At 36.5% G+C, this 18225-nt stretch overlaps 1 protein-coding gene across 1 annotated transcript in view; it reads left to right on the top strand.

The window, feature by feature from the left end:
* The window catches only part of GNA13 (G protein subunit alpha 13), a 43038-nt gene that overhangs the window by 12757 nt on the left and 12056 nt on the right, over window positions 1-18225 (top strand). The window lies entirely within an intron of this gene.

An 18225-nucleotide genomic window follows, 5' to 3' on the forward strand; every position in this document is an offset into this window, starting at 1 on the left:
TTGAGTTAAAATATTGCAATACAAATGACTTGCTGTTTTTTGTGTGTGTGTGTGTGTGTGTGTGAGGAAGATCAGCCCTGAGCTAATATCTGCCAATCCTCCTCTTTTTGCCGAGGAAGACTGGCCCAGGGCTAACCACCGTGCCCATCTTCCTCTACTTTATATGGGACACCGGCACAGCGTGGCCTGACAAGCAGTGCGTTGGTGCGCGCCCGGGATCCGAACCGGTGAACCCCGGGCCACCGCAGCGGAGCGCACACACTTAGCTGCTTGCGCCACCGGGCCAGCCCCGACTTGCTGTTTTTAACTGTTACTAACTTGCCACCTGTGCAGTAAAACTGTCTTTGTTTATTAGCTACAGCTTCAAAAATGATAGGGACTTTAAAATGTTGCCCATATAGATTATATACATTTCAACTGTAGACTAGGGCAAGGAGAATTACACTTGCTTAATTTTTTTCTTGACTTTTTAAATTATGTTATGTTATGATCAAATGTTGCAACCAATTTTAAGGTTAGTGTTACAACTTAATAAGAAACCAAGGTTCCCACCTGTTGCATAGTATTTTGCATATTTGGCCTTAATGTAAGATATGAGAAGCCTCTTTATTTTTAAAAAAATTTCATTCTGTGGAAATGCATTCTTTTGCTAGGAATATATATGTCCATCTGATATTTTTATATGTAATTATATTTTATACTATATGTAAGTATTAAGGTTTAGAGCATTACTTTGAGTATCTAGTTTCGTTATGATAATCTGAATTCTTTTCTCCTCAAACGTGGGAAGTGAAGAGCAAATGTAAGAGGTGATGAGGGCAAGAAGGCCTTAGGTAGCAGATTTCAGGACATCTGTTGTTCTTTAACAAGTCTGATAACAGTTAACTGGCAGCTTTCAGCAGCCATTCAGTAACATGTTGTTGAATATCTATTAATGAGCCAGGCACTTTTTTGCAGGCTGGGTATTTGCCAGTGAACCAGATGAAACTCATTGGTCCCATTGATCGTAGATGCTAGTTGGAGGAACTTACATTAAACAGGCAAACAGATAATCACACGTGTGATAAATGCTGTGAAGGAAAAAAAGGGAAGCAACGAGAGAACAAGAGGATGGTCTGAGGAGGTGACATTTTAAGTTAAGACCTGATGGATGAGAAAGGGTCAGCCAGGCGAGGAGAAGAAAGAGCCTGACAGGCAGAAGGAGCACCATGTGTGCAACACCTAAGGTGGGAAAAAGCTTGCTGGAGTGTGGAAATTGGAGGAAAGTGGAGAGAACAGTCAGTAAATACTTATCGAGAGCCTTTGTGCTGTTCCACACTTAGGAAACTGTTGTAGAATGAACGGCTCATTATCGGGTGGTAGCCATAGAGATGAAGAGAAGACAATGGATTCAAGGTATGCTTTGTAGAGAAAATCATTGGGATTCTGATAGATTGAGTATGAGATGAGGGAGCAAAGCATCTGTTAAGAGTGACTTGGGTTTCTGGTTTTAACAACCAGGTGGATGGTGGTGCTTTTTGCTGAAATGAAAAGATTGTGTGAGAAAGAGAATGGAGGAGAAAACATAAGACTTTAGTTTGGTCGTGTTAGGTTGAGATCTCTGTGAGACATATAGGTAGAATCAAGTAGACAGTTTGATACATGAGTCTGGAATCCAGAGCCAAGCTTTGGGCTAGAGGCAGAAATTCAGGAGTTGTTTGTATTCACGTGATATTTAAAGTCTCTAGTATGTGTACAAGTACTCAAGGAAAGGGTGTGAAAAGAGATTAGGGCTCACAAGAGAGTCTTGAGAAACCCTCAGAGCTTCTGAGGATGTTCAGAGGAGGAGATGCTACCAGAAATGGCCAGAAAGGTAGGAGAAATTCAGGAACAGGTAATGCCATGGAAGCCAGGAAAGTGTTTCAAAGAAGAAAAAGTGGGCTTCAGTGCCACTGAGAGGTCTAGTAAAGTGAAGACTGACGTGTCCATTGATTTTGGCAGCAAAAAGCTTATTGCTGACTGTGGCTGGTGACGTGGTGAGGGACAAGCCAGGCTGGAAGGGCTTTTGACGAGGGAAGAGAGGTGAGGAAGTGGCGAAGATTCACTTGAAATCAAGCTGACTGTTCTCATTTCCGTTTTGCAGTATTTCAACCACCTGGCTTAGTAGGTTGGGTTTTTTCAAGCCTTTTTAAAGTTCAAGAGGACGTTGAGTTTATGTTAACCAATTTCTTTGAATCTCACTTTCAGAAGAGTTAATACCAGTTAATAATACTGTTAATCTGTTAGGCCAGGCAAACACATAAGAGTTTTGTACTTGATTGTTTTACTTATGACCATTTCTTATTTAGTGAGGTCAGTAACTTGATCAGTTATACACATGGCACTCATTCATTCCTTTGTTCCTTCAGCCAACATGTATTGATTACCTGCCCACACCAGTTCTAGGCTGAATAGCCCTGTGGACTCAAGAACTGCCTGTCTGGCTGCCTTAATGGAGGTTCTCAATCTAGTGGGGAGCCAATAAGTCAGCCAGCAGTGGTTGCAAATGATATGATAATACCGTAGTATACTGCATTTGTTGCTTTTCTGCCGAGAGTACGCAGAATCACTAAGTATTTACTAACTTAGAAAAGACCTAAGAGAGTATGTAGTCCAGTTCCCTTCATTTTGTACGTAAAACAGGCTCATAGAGGTTAAGGTCACAGCTAGTTCTGGTCATAGAGCCATGATTCTAACTCAGGGCTGTAGGACTCCATAGCCCATGTCTGATACTCACTACCATGCTTTCCTGTGTCCCTTAATAACACAATTAACTTAATAGTGACTTGGAAACAGGAACTGATATGCCAATATAAATTTGGAGCTATTACCCACATTCATCAGTATTTAGAAACATTCACAGGTTGCATTTTTTTGCTGACATGATTGATTGGCAGGTGGGGAGGGCAAGATAGTTAACGCTCACGTAGGCTGTGTGGAGCTTCTCTACTGGCAAGAGGGTTTGCAATGATGGATTGAACACTAAACTGGAAATGAAGTAATCTGGATCTTCCCCTCCCCTGCTGTGTGATTTTAGGCATAGAATCACTTCATTAATTAATGTTGATTGTTAATTAATGTTGACTCTTGCATAATGTTTGAGTTGTGGGGATTTCAAAATGCATTGTAGCACATCATCATAGAGCTGAACTTTCATCTGGTGTGTGTTCACAAGGACTTCTGGGTATTACGGAGTGCTGTTATAGGCCCTCCATTTAGATAGCAAGGGAATTGAAACTATATTTGGGAAGTATGTCATATGTTGGAAAACTGCATATTGTTTTTTTTCTTTTTAACAATTGAGGTCATTTCTTTTTGAAAATCAGAAAAATTTTATTACTGAAGAGTCCTAATTCTAGCAAAGCTAAATGTTTCTTGATATGCTGTTGGGATTGTATATGATTGACCCTTTTCAAAAAAGTATTTTAACTTTGAGGAGTTTTGCAGGGTTCAAAACTCTAAACAGCTTTTTAGTGTTATCATTATGTAAAAACTGAAAAGTAGGAAAGCTGTTTTGTTTTTAAGGGAATTCTTTATAGGCTCCAGAATCCAAATTAGCTTTTTGTAAAGTTTAAATTTTAAAACGTATATATATGTCTGTTGTAGCAAATCATCCAGTTAGCTGCTGTACCACCACCCCAAGACATCTTTGTTGACATTTTGGTGTATTTCCTTCCGGTACTTGAATACAATATTGGATGTTGAGATAAACTTTTCTGTACTTTCTGTACAATTTTGTATCCTGTTCATTTAATGTTGCAACATTAGCATTTCCTGGAGGAGGTGTTTTTCTCAGAGGACTGGTAAGCCATTCTTCTGGAAGTGGATGTGAATTTTTGACTTAAATGGAAAATTCTTTCCTACATATATTTTTTATGAACAAAAGGTGGTGGTGCTAAATGGTAACATAGAATAAATATGGGGTAAATCTTACCGTGTTGGTACCATATTGAGCAGCATTTTGTACTATGTCAGAGCTAGCCCATCTTTGCAATATTAAACTCCTTCCTCACATTTAAAATTTGTATTTAATTTTTAAGGGAAGATTTTAAAAAGAAATGCTGACCTCCACTCTGAAACCTGCATTATTTTATTTTAAAGAAGCAGCTGTAATTCTTATATAGGTTTTTGAGAATTATTGATACTTTGTTAAGATAACAAAATTGAACAGCTTATAAGTATAAGATACATATGTATTTATAAATGCTTACATATATGGCTAAACTTCTTTCTCTCTCCAGGATGAAGCATTTTAATAAAATAAGGTCCTTTTTTGTGACTTTTGTAGTAGGAGAATTGCTAAACTGTACATTTTGTGTTATGTGTAAATTGCAATTTCGTGTTATGTGTAAATTGTACATTTTGTGTTATGTGTAAATTGCAATTTCGTGTTATGTGTAAATTGTACATTTTGTCTTATGTGTAAATTGCAATTTCGTGGGACTACAGGAATAGTCTTAGAAAACTAAAATCATCAGGCTTAAATTATTTCATTGTCTAATTGAAAAACTTGATATAAAAAGGAATTTATTAATTTGTGAGCAGTGGCAACAAAAGGCAAGTTTACAAAATGAAGCGATAACTTAGTTCTTTCCCCACATCTCTTATTTCTAATGTTGTGCACTAGTTTGTTTTTATAACTTATAAGCAATAAAAAATTGAAATTAATTGTCTAAATTAGACAAAGGTATTCTTTTGGAAATTCTATTTAGGCTACCCTAAACTATCTTAGATTAGTCTGGAAAGGTATCTAATTTGAAAAAAATGTTTTAAAAAATTGGGGTGGTTTATAATGTAACTGACTAATTTTGGCTCTTTTGGAAGTTTTAAGTGATGCACATAGAAAATGCTAGCAAGAAATTTGAAACTGTACATTCAGTTGGAGTCTGCTTAATTTTGACCTATCTACATAGCGAAGGAAAATAGCTTATGTTTCTTTGAATGTAAGCAAATACTGTCTTGCTCCTGTGAACGAAACGAAAAGACATGAGTGCTAGTACGTTAAGTATGCTTTAATAATAAAGAGGATGGTATTACCCTTATTAAAATCATGTGCTGTGCATCACATCAATACTTTGTTTTTTCCAGAGAAAAATGAACAGGGAAGTCTTAAAAAAACAAAAAGGTAGGTCATCTCAAAGATAAGGAACAATAAAATAGGTCCTTTGTGAAGACCCGGCAAAATGAGAATGCTGGAAGGGCACTAAATGAAAGGCGAAGTGAGAACTATTCACAGTGGGCTCTGAGAACCAGAAGGAGGGTTTGATGTCTACTCTGTGTGTAGAGCTAGCCTTTTTATCATATTTTATTTTGAAATAAAAATTAAGGGGGGAAAAGACATGAAACTCATTATAGAGGTGGTATATTTCAAATAGGATGGTTTCAAGATTTTTTAACTTGAGTCATTTTCAAAGCTATGAACAAACTCTTAAAAAAATATATAATTAGGCCTGGTTTTATGTTCAGTGTCTTTAAGGAATTAGAATGTTAGAATCTTAGACTTGTGATAAGTAGTGTGAATAGAGTGATATTGTGATATATTTCATATGTTCATGTGAATATGTGAAGAGACAATAGAGAAAGAACAAATAGGATGGGAAATTGTCTTTAAATAATAAGAAGTATTACCATCTGTCTTTGTTATTAGCCACATCCTTAGATTGAAATGAAGATTCATTAACCAGCTTTAACCCTAAACTTTTCCATTTTGTACTTTACTTATATTTGGCATTTGATTCTACCTGTAAACCTTATACAAGTAAATGCCAGATGGAAAGAAAGGCTTATGTTACAGAAAGTCTATTCATAGACTATTGCCCTAAAGGCTCCTTATTTAGATGTGGCTTCACCAAGATATTTGCAGGGCTGAAATTATATACATAATTATATACATAATATTATGTATGTAAATTATATACATAATAATGTGAATTATTGATTTTAAAAACCTACTTCTGAGTCACTTTTAAAGGCAACTTAATAAGTTTCCTGTTGAATAATTTCTCCAAACACATGCTTAATGAAGTCTGTCTAATGAATATTCAGAAAACATTTTGACCTGGCTTAGTTTGGGGATTATAAGACTGATGAAAATTAAAGGCATGTTACAGGTATACAAAAACTTTATTATGACAATAGAGGCAATGCAATATGGCAATACAGTTCACAGTTGTAATCAATTTAAGGAGTAAACAGAGATTTCTGGTTTTCTATCTTATCTCTTGATTCTTTTTCCTCTTTGAAATATTCCAGACTTGCAAATGGAAGGACTTAATATGCATGGAAAATGTGTAAACCACTTGAAACCATTGGACTTAGCCATTTTAGAACACAAACATCTATTTTGTACTTTACTAGTACTTCTTCAGGAATGTTTTGCTGTTTATAGCACTTGGCTAGTGGTTGGTTCTCTATATAAAGAGAAACTGGACATTAACTTTGAGTTATGCTGTCATTTTCAGAATCACATGCATACTTAGATTTCAGAAGTACTTACTGCTTAATTATCTTGGTAATACAAATTTTCTCCCAATTTTAATATTTCTTGTACTATTATGTTTACTTTAAAAAAAAAAAAAAACTATTTTAGGTGATGCTAGTCTGATAACTAAAAGGGCCCCAACACATAAAAATGGGATACTTTTTAATTCACTTGTTTTATTTTTTCTAATTGACTTATTTTCTTCACAGTGAACTTTCTGCTGTTTACAGACATACTTAATTGGCCTGCAGTTAAATTCTGGACATTTTACAAGAGTAAGAAATGGTACTTCATTTTAGTAGCAAAGTAAAATTCGATACATTACTTATAGTTTTTTTTTAAACTTTGTAAAATATATTAACTGAAGCTCTGCTTTCTGAAGCAGACTATGCACAACATAATTTGCCATTTGCTAGGTTGTTCAGTGGCTTTGCTTGTAAGATTAATAATGAGACCTTTAGGTAACACAGTAATGTCCTTGGGGACTACTGATATGTATTAGCTCTTCTGCTAAATGATGTAAGTCTAATGAGTATGGGTAACATTTTTGTCATTTTGTAGTTTCACAGTCCGCCCTAACTATCAGATGACTATCTGTCACTGCTTTCCAGCGTTAAAAGTTCCTACCTCTACAGGTCCTATCTTTTTACGGTTAATTTTTTATATGAAAAATTTCAGTTGAATCCAAAAATAGAAGGAATGGTATGAGTGAATGAATTCCCATATAACCACCACAGAGCTTCTCCAATTAGTAACACATGGCTAATCTTGTTTCATTTGTACTTCACCCATCTGGAGTGCTCTTTTCATTCCATAGTATGATTTTTACCTGTTTACCGGGAAAAAAGATGGAATCCTTCTTATTAAGCACTTTGAATTGCTTTATTTACCTATCATGCAAAGTTTAGGTGTCTACTGTAGAAGCAAATTAATTTTGTAAATTTGAGGTTTTAAGTTCCTTAGGGTCCTATTGCTAAAATATAAGTAATAGTTATAATAATTTTTCTTGTTTGTGCTTTTAGCAGCTTAACAGTGTCACAACTGGAGTACCAGTTTCATTAATTTTTAACCACAAAAACCTCAGGGAGTTAGTTGTGAAGGCTGTGGACTATGGTAGACATTTGAAAATAGGCTCTAGGGATGTGGGGAGTAAGGCAGCTAGAACTGTATACAGTATGTCACAATTACCAAATCAGTTTTGAAGAGAGAAAGCTCTATTTGTAGACTGAATTCTGCTGTTTATAATTCAGATATGTCAAATGAAGGCCTGATGTTTTACTTGTGAGACCAAGTTGAATATAAATATTGTTTGAAACCTACTTTTGCAATAGGATAATACTAAATAAGTTTCTAATCTAGTTTCTTAATATTCTTGGCATTTTTCCAAGGCTTTAGAAACAACCCAGCTGATTTGGTGTAATTAATACCAAAAGATGAACTTAATATAAAATCCAGTTTCAAGTAAAATGTATGTGCGGACTGAAGTGATACTAGCGATGGCTCCATCAGAATCACTTCTCTTGGAGCTTGTTAAGATTTTGATTTGGTAGATTTGTGGTAGACCTGGGAATCTGTATTTTTAATAAGCACATTGAGCAGTTCTGATGCACTGCCAATGTTAAGAACCGTTCGTTTAGAGCAGAAGTCAGAAAACTTTCTGTAAAAGGCCAGGTAGTGTATTTTAGACTTCACATGCCAAGAGACAAAAATCAAGGGCATTATGTAGGTATTTATATAACAAGAGAGAACACAATTATTTATTTATTTTGCTGAGGAAGATTGGCCCTGAGCTAACATCCATTGCCAATCTTCCGCTTTTTTTGCTTGAGGAAGATTAGCCCTGAGCTAACATCTGTGCCAATCTTCCTCCATTTTGTATGTGGGTCACTGCCACAGCATGGCTGACGAGTGGTGTACGTCTGCACCTGGGATCTGAACCCGCTAACTGGGGCCGCCGAAGTGGAGCACACGGAACTTTAATCACTCGGCCACGGGGCCAGCCCCACAGATTTTTTATCGATGAAATTCAAAATATAATAATAAAATTATATACAGTGTTTTGTAGTATAGGTTTACTAATGAGAAGAATGGGATTCCTTTGGAGAGGGATAACATTTTGCTTAATTGAGATTCAAAGTTTTAGTGTTCTCTGTCATCAAAATCAATTGCAAATGTTCATTCATTAATGCCGATCTGTAATGAGGTTTTACACATTTCATCCTTGAAAGTGTCTTTTTGCACAGATAAGTACTGCCAAATGAGTGTATGATTTCAATTGAGCATAGTCATTCCTTGGAAGACTTTTATAGAATTCTGTTAGATACTTCTTGATGTTTGCCCCTTGGCATGTCATTTACATTGCAAATTAAGCATTTCCAATTGAGGAGTAGGTGGAAGCTCCTCATGGCACAGTGAAATGGATTTTGAAATATGGAAATTTCCTTTGCAGTTGCGTTGGGGTCTGAAAGATGCGCCTAGAATGATAGTTTGATTTTGGAAATGTGTATCTGCTGCAAATTTGTGTGAGAATGGAGGCCTCACTTGTTTTAATGTTTGACCGCAAAAAAAGTATATAAAGCAGTTTGACATTGCTTATGATTCAAATAATGCTAGTTGTTGAAATGACTTTACCACAGTATAAGTTATGCAAAAACTGTTTTGCCTTTTAATTTTGGGTTGAATTCATTAGAAATATAATCAAATCTTAACCCTAAAGCTAATTTCCAAAGCCATTCAGTAGTCTCCATTAGTGGTTGAAGGTAGTTCTTGTTCGGAAAAAATTTAGTTTCATCCATTAGTTCAGAAAATCTTAGTAAAACTTTACCTCTCCTAAGCCATTGAGCTGTGAATAGGGCAAGTCAGCATCTTCTGCTTCTGTTTTTTTTTTTTTTTTTTGTGAGGAAGATCAGCCCTGAGCTAACATCCATGCTAATCCTCCTCTTTTTGCTGAGGAAGACTGGCTCTGAGCTAACATCTATTGCCAATCCTCCTCTTTTTTTTTCCCCCAAAGCCCCAGTAGATAGTTGTATGTCATAGTTGCACATCCTTCTGGTTGCTGTATGTGGGACGCGGCCTCAGCATGGCTGGAGAAGCGGTGCATCGGTGCGCGCCCGGGATCCAAACCCGGGCCGCCAGTAGCGGAGCACGCGTGCTTAACCGCTAAGCCACGGGGCCGGCCCTTCAGCTTCTATTTTTGACAAAAATTCGTGGAACGGATGATGGTCAAGTCCAGAGAGCGAATTAAATTAATTGTTGATACTACTGGTTTAATAACACATGATAGATTCATATATTTCCCACAGAGTACCTGCTGGTGAATAACACAATGCGTAACCCTTTCACAAGCTTTGTAAATTTGTCCCTTTTCTGCTCCACACATATCTTGACTACCATCAGTTGTAACACACCGTAGCATATTACAATTTAAGTTGTACTGATTTACTGTTTCCTCAGCTTCTTTGAAACTGTTCTCGTCGGTAGTCCTTCCACACAAACTGTTCATACAGGCTAATTCTTTAGTTGCTTCAGACTTGGCATTGATTCCTTGAGCAAACAACAACTGAGCAGTAAATGGTAGTCCTTGCTTGGCTAACAAATGTGAACCACTTGAAAACTTACTTTGGTTGCAGTCTCATTTTCCTTTTTTACTTTTGTGAAGAAATTCTGTTGTGATGAACTGTTTCATTTTAAATTTTGTAATTTTTCTGACCATTGCTTTCCTGTCTGTTGGGATTACCTTGAAGAGTGTTTAGTCTGGTAATGTTGACGTACGTTATATTCTTTTAGCATAGCTACAGTGTTATTATCACATAATAAACACAAGGCTTTGCCATCTAATTTCATATCAAAATCACCCACATTCCATTGTGCCTCAAAAGTGTGACATTTAAAGTCCTCTTTTCTGGGGGGAGGGCAAGAGGGGTAAAGGGGCACATATGTATGGAGATGGATAAAAACTAGTCTGTTGGTGGTGAACACTGCAGTCTGTACAGAAACTGAAATATAATAATGTACACCTGAAATGTACACAATGTTATAAGCCAATATGACCTCAATTAGATAATTAAAAAAAAGTTCTCTCTTCATTTTGTGTGTGTGTGTGTGAGGAAGATTGGCCCTGAGCTAACATCCATTGCCAATCCTTTTTTTGTTGAGGAAGATTAGCCCTGAGCTAACATCCGTGCCCGTCTTCCTCTATTTTGTATGTGGGACACCACCGCAGCATGGCTTGATAAGTGGTGTGCAGCTCCGCGCCTGGGATTCGAACTTGCGAACCCCGGGCGTCGAAGCAGAGTGCAAGAACTTAACCACCAGGCCAGCCCTGGATGTGCACTAGTAATAAAAAGAAAAAGTCATGCTGTGACCATATTGGTGACACTTGAAACATTTTCAAGTTACAGCTGTGTCAGTGCAGTGAAGAGAGTGCCACATACAGCCTCTCTCGTGACTGTTCTCCTGGCTGTTGTGGCAAGGAAGCAGCCGTACACAGCTCAGAAACACTTGAGCACGGCTGTGCTCCAATGCAGTTTTATTTATGGACACTGAAATTTGAATTTCATATTATTTTCAGATGTCTTGAAACATTCTTTTGATTTTTTCCCCAAACATTTAGAAATGGGCCGCACAAAAACAGGCAGTGGGCTAGATTTGGCCTGCTGGTCATAGTTGGTCTAGAATAGAGATATGTAAAAGGAATAATCCAGTGGCTCTCAACCAACCTTTCCTTCTGCCACATAGTAATTCACTACCACTGTTGTACTTGCGTATACTTTTCCCATAGTACTGTAATGAGGATCATTTTTAAAGCTCTTGTTACATATTGCCAAATTGCTTTTTAGAAGATGTCCCTTGCTTTCAAAAAAATCTGTTTGATCCTTATCTCTACAGACTTTAGAAGTTTAGATCAGACTTTGAAGTTAAAATCTCTGCTTTGTACTTATATTGTATAAGTAGAGTTGCCCCCTTGCTATTGAAATAAAGCTGCCAGTATTTGAGTAAATTGTTCTTTTTTTTTTTTTTTTTTTTTGTGAGGAGGATCGGCCCTGAGCTAACATCTGCCAATCCTCTTCTTTTTGCTGAGGAAGACTGGTCCTGGGCTACCATCCATGCCCATCTTCCTCCACTTTACATGGGACGCCGCCGCAGCATGGCTTGACAAGTGGTGCGTCGGTGCACACCCGGGATCCGAACCCGCGAACCCCGGGCCGCTGCAGCGGAGCGCCCGCACCCAACCGCTTGTGCCACTGGGCCGGCCCCTGAGTAGATTCTTCTAAAAAAGCAGATAATTTCTTCTTGTGTATTCTTTGGCTGTCCAGCTTAAATTCTATGTCCTTTTATTTTTATTTATTTATTATTTTGTGAGAAGATCAGCCCTGAGCTAACATCCGTTGCCAATCCTCCTCTTTTTGCTGAGGAAGATTGGCCCTGGGCTAACATCCGTGCCCATCTTCCTTAACTTTATATGGGACGCCACCACAGCATGGCTTGACAAGCAGTGCGTCAGTGCGCGCCGGGGATCCGAACTGGTGAACCCCGGGCCGCTGAAGCGGAGCGCGTGCACTTAACCACTGTGCCACCGGGCCGTCCTCAATTCCACATCCTTTTCAAGTAGTACATTCTAAATCCTGTTCTTTAGATATTTTAGCTGTGTAGAAGACAGCGTTGAATAAATCTGTCACTTGTTCAGTAACTGAGCAAATAAATTGCCAGATATCCCTTTAACTATACATTTGTTTAATATAAATTATTTTCTAATTTGTGTTCTCGGCTTTTCTGTTACCTTCAAACTCAGAGCTCTGACCTGTTTTGTCTCTGCAAGCAAAGAAATAATCTTTGTAAAGTGATTCTTGTGAATGGGGGACAACGTTGAGGCCATTCCTAGTTTAGACACAACTTTGTAAAGCTGTTAGAAAATATAGTTCATAGAACGAATAGAATTTTTAAATTCAAAGGGACACTGGAGCTAATTTCATCTGTCATCTTACGATTTTATTCTTGAGTTAACTTAAGCTTACCCGTGTTCGTTGGCTTTGTCAAAAGCAAAGCCTATCTTGTGACGAGAACCCAGGTCCACTGGCTGCTATGGCATTGTTTAGATGGAACCTGAAGATCCACAGGGTGAAGAAATACTGGAGGACTTTTTCAGAGTGCTGTGCTACTTTATACTTTACAGGCTGACTGCAGTAGCTTAGAAGGTTATCTCAGTATTCTGAACAGAGAAAGAACATCTAAGGGATGACATAAAATGTCTTAAATTTTATCCTAAGTATGAAATGACTTTTCTTTGGAATTTTATTAAAATTCCCTTCAGTAACATAAAACAGACTGGAGAAAATTATAGTGGAGTCTCAAGTCATAACCAACAAAAATTGAGTCTTAAACCCATGATATTGCTTGCCTGATACATGAAATTATTTCTGTATTAGCCAAGAAACTTAGCAATGTAACTTGAATAATAAGTCACAACAAAAGTGAATTTAAGATTAATAGACGCATAGATATAAGGAAAGGAGAACTTAAATTTAAATCAGTTGTACAAACTGAAATTGTTGCCTAGGGCAGAACTTGAGTAATTATCCGTCAAACCACGGAACTTCCTCATTTTACTGATGGTTAAATTGAGGCCTGGAGAAGTTTAGAGACTTGCCAGATCATTTAGTGTTAGAGAAAGGACTAGAATTTACATCTTTTCCTTGCCATTAATGTTAGACAACTGATAGACGTTTGATCACTTCTGAAACTGTTAGGAAAAAAATATTTGAGGGAAATTTCTCCCTAGTAATTCATGCGTTATTCATCCAGCACTTGGGGAGCAAGAGGGGGAAGCTCCCAGGTGCCTGGCATCGAGCTAGGTGTAAAATTTGTATACGGCACTAGCTCACTGACAGAAGGCAACCACAGAAGCTCTGGGGCGCGCTGAGAACAGATGCCATTATTCATTTTCTATGTCCTTCGTGGTTAAATTGCAAGTAACACACATTTTATATTTTTTAATTTGGAATTTTTTTAACATTGTAAAAAGACAAGTTTTCTCTTTTGTCTTGTTGTTGTTGTTGGTTTTGTGTTTTTTTTTTTTTAGTAAAACTGTTTAAAGCTACCGTGAGAAATTTCCCCTAAATTACCTAATTCAGAAAAGTATTCTTCCTTTTATAGCACACGTGTGTTTGCACATGCACGTGTGCATTTGCATGTATGTGTGTTTAAAATCATTTGTTTCAGAGTAGGTTAATTTGGGGAACCTAATCTCTTAACAGTATGAGGCTATAGGTTCCAACCACACACAATAAAAGATCATTAAGCTGCTCTTATGTCTCCCGCTCTCAGTTTTCTTACTAATGGAAGGATCAGTACTGTCACCTATGATATAAAATGGTGAATTAACATAGCTTTTTTGATTGAGGAGTTATTTTAAATCAAAATGTATTTTTCATAGGAATAATGTTTTAAAGTGTTATACTCCTTGAATAGATACTGCCTGAGTGGTAGAGGAGAAGGCAAAGTGTAGTCAGTTGGCATAGGGCACCTTATTTAGGTCCTAAAATATTAGAGAGAATCCACGTATTCAAACATGTGAAAGTGAATTATAAATATTTTATATAGTCCCAAGTGCACAAAGGATTTCGTGAATTATACTAATGAAACTTCCTTCACTAGAAGTTGAAATTTAGTAACAGGAGCATGTGCATATTTCTGTTAATTATTATCATTTGATTTTGGTGAGATTATGAATTCCTAATAAACAAAGGCATGTAGTAATTTGAACCTGAAAGATCTAAGATCCCCTCTTAAGGAAGGCAGTTAAATCAAGAGGCTTCAGTGAAAAGGACTTTTAAAATATTTTTTTATATTCATAATACCAGGAGAAGAACAAATAGGGGCGATTTTCTTTTTTCCTTTTTCTTTTTCTTTTTTTAAAAGAGAATATAGTCACTCATAGAGCCACAGTTACCTTTTCCATATTTTAAATAGCTAAAATGAAAGCATATGTAATGCAGATCCATTCATATCATAAATCCTTGAGTCTACATTTGTTATGGAATTAAGAATTTTTTTGAATTTCAGAAAAATAATACAGTGCATGTACTGTTTATTATGTAATATCTACAGCCAAACTTTTTTTTTTTTGGCAGCAAAATTTGAATAGTTGCGCTAAGTAGGAGAAATAAAGACTATAAAGAACCTCACATCAATTCAAGTCAGATTTTGCCACCAAATGAGTGTTGGGGCCAAGCTTACAAAAAACTTGTGGATAAGGAGTTATGGACCTTCGTTTGTAATCTGCTACTTTAATTTAGCATTTAATAGTATAGATATTTCATATGCAGCAATTACATCAAAGTAATTATTTGATGACTTATGTTAGTGTAACAAAATTTATTAAATCATTCCCTTAATAAGTGAAAAAATGAACTTCCAAATCTTGCTACCATAGGCAGCACTGAGAAAAATATCTTTTTGCTTGTATCATTTTGTTTTATGTTTTGAATAAATTCCTTAGAATGAGTGAAAGTTCGTTGAAAGTTTTATGCAGTATGCTACTCATCACTTTCTAAAAAGTTTGTGTAAATTTGCAAGGTCACTACAATGGATATACCAGTTTCCTACTGCTTTCACAAACAATGGGTTGGGTATAAGCATTTGTTTTTTAAAGGGGGAAATGCACTTGCTTCATCTTAAAGTTACTTTAACTTTTATTTATTTGACTATTAGTTAAGATATACAGCAATATTAATCGAAATAAATTTTTGTATAGTTGAACTTTTATTGTTGATTTGGATAGAGAACGTGTCATTTTGTCTTTTAAACAGAGTTCCCTTGCTCTGGGTTCCCTGAAATGATAAGCATCAGTCACCACAATGTGGAGCCTCTCTGAGTTTGCGCATTAGTTTGTTATAGAAGCATCTGCGGAACGCTCTTACATGATCTTGGCTTAGTTTATCTTCATCATAGTTTCACTATTAATAAACTCAGTATTTCAACTGTTGAGTAGGAGAGAATCAGTACAATCTTGTGGTAGTGAGTAGTAGGCATCTTAAAAATGTTTACCCTCTTTGCCTTAGTGATTCTTCTGGGATCACTAAGGACATAATTCAGAGCACATAAAGCTATACACTCAAAGCTGTTTATCACAATATTTATTTTTAAAATATTAAAACTGTTTATTAAAAAAGGAAATAACTCAAATATTCAACATTAGGTTAGTGGTTTTATTTAACTTTTTAGCATATAAATACCAGGAATTATTTTGATCATTAAAATTTACTTACAGTTACTTAAGTGGAAGAATCGAGATGCAAACTTGTCTCTGTTATTTCAACTGTGTTAAATATACAAGAAGTTATTGGAAGGAAATATCCTCAAATGTTAGCTGTGGTTATCTCTGAGTGGTAGAATCAGTGGTTATTGCCTATGTCTTTCTTTGTACCTTTTTCTAGTTTTGAAATTTTACACAGTGAATTTATATTAATTCTAAAGTCAAGAAAAAAGCCAATAAATGCAATACACAACACTACCAGTCAAAAAACTACCTTTTTTGAAATGTGTTAAATTTCATTTAAGATATTTAACATCACATAAGTATTCAGTACACACATTACTGAAAGGGTAACAGTTTTGTTAGTCTGACTCATACATGAATAGAGTGACTGTCTTTTATCATATTTGTCCAAGAGACTCTAATGTATATACTTCAGTGCAACAGAATTGGTAACATTTATTTGATTTTACTTTTTAAGTACCTTAAATGTATAACCTCATTGGGGTTGTACAAAGAATCTTATGAGTAAATATTGATGTTATTTCAAGATTAAGCCCAGATTCCCTTTGGCCTTTATATGTTATCCATCAAAACACAAAAATAATATTTTTCTGTTAAAATGGATGATATAATGCAAAATATCCATACAGATTTGACCAAATAATCTCTTTGTTAACTCAAAATGAATTCCTTGAAGATTTTTATTTTCCCTTTCTCCTAAAAATCATCTTTAGATGCTGTGAATACTGTACCTATATTCCAGGTCCAGCAAGAAGCAAAATCATCTACCACTGTTTAAAATCACGAGGAAATCACAGACACTCCCCACCCCCACCAGAAGCACACCCACCTGTGTACTTCTCCATGCTAAACTTTAAGGCAGCAGCTCTTAAAGTGTGGTCCACAGACCCCTAGGAGTCCCAGCAACCCTTTAAAGGGAGTCTTCGAGTTCAATGCTCTTTCTAATGATATTAAGATGTTATTTCCCTTCTTCACTGTGTTGACACCTTACACTGATGGTACAAAACAGCAGTGGCTGAAACTGCCAGCCATCGCCTTGGCACAGATCAGGTCGTTGGTCCCTGGACAGACAATACTAGTTGTTGTGTTCTTCACCAATATGCAGTTGCAATTTAAAACACGTGCGCGCACGCACACACACACACACCAACCTGTTTCACTTAATATTATCCTTAATTAAGCAGTAAACATTATTAATTGTTTTCATTCTCAACCCTTGATGACACATCTTTTAGTATTCTGTGTGATGGAATGGGAGACACACTAAAAACACTCCTGCAGCACACCGAAGCGGGGTAATTGTCTCAGGAAAAGCACTTTTGCGACCGGTTGTGTTGTGAGCTGAGCTAATACCTTTCATGGAACACCATTTTTACTTGAAAAAAACAACTGACTTATTCAGACTTGGGCATTTGACAGACATTTTTTAGAAAATGAATGAAGTTAGCCTATCATTTCAAGTAAAATAACTGAGAGTATTTGCTGCCATTGATAAAATTTGAGCTTTCAAGTGAAAATCAAAATTGAGGAAACTTGTGTCTGCCCGCCACTGTGAGCTTGTCACTTCCCAGTACTCAAGACTTCTGATGAGATCAAGGTGATATTAATGAATATGATTTCCTTAATGTTGTGTAATGAAACGTGCCAACATTTGAAGATCTGTATAACTTAGTTATGCACTATGTTCCATGATGTCACAAAATCGTAGGTGGGTAAAAGATCCATTCAAAGTACAGGATAGACCAATAAATTTTAGTGTAACAAAGTACGAAAAGGTCATTGGTAGGGTTTCCATTCCACAGTGAACTAACTTGTAAGAAACTACCACTTGTCAAGTTTTGGTGTAGTAACAAAAATATCTACAATTATCTATAAAATACGGCTCCCCTTTCCACCTACGTTTCCGTGTTAGGCCAGATTTTCTTCATATACTTCAACCAAAACAACCTATAGTAGCAGTTCAAATGCAGAAGTAGATGCATGTCTTGCTCTCTTTTATTAAGGTATACTAAAATACGTTAACATGTAATGGGTTTGTTATTGATGTTTTAAGATGAATTAATAAATAAAATATTTGTTAAAATTTTTTAGTTTTATTTTCTAATGTGGTAAATATTGATAGCTATAACCACATAAACAAAGTCTCTTTGGGATCCTCAAGAATCTTAAGATGGTAGAAACTAGTTAAGGTTGCAGAAACCACGCCCCCTCCCCCACTAAATCAGAACCTACAGTTGAACAGGATCTTCAGGTGATGGTCCCGTACAGTAAAGGAGCACCGCCTTCAGGAGCTTGTGGAAGCAGATTCAGGCAGGGAGTGCCATGGTGGTGGACATCCAGTGGGAAAGTGAGCACAGAGGGAGAGAGTGCTGAGAGGCTCCAAGACACAGAGCCCTTCTTTCCCCAGATGTTTCCCCTCTTTTCTTCCTCTCCTGTGTTCCACTGTTTC

Source organism: Ceratotherium simum, chromosome 16, assembly GCF_057802395.1.
Source record: "Ceratotherium simum simum isolate JZ-2026a chromosome 16, ASM5780239v1, whole genome shotgun sequence".
Taxonomy (NCBI): Eukaryota; Metazoa; Chordata; class Mammalia; order Perissodactyla; family Rhinocerotidae; genus Ceratotherium; species Ceratotherium simum.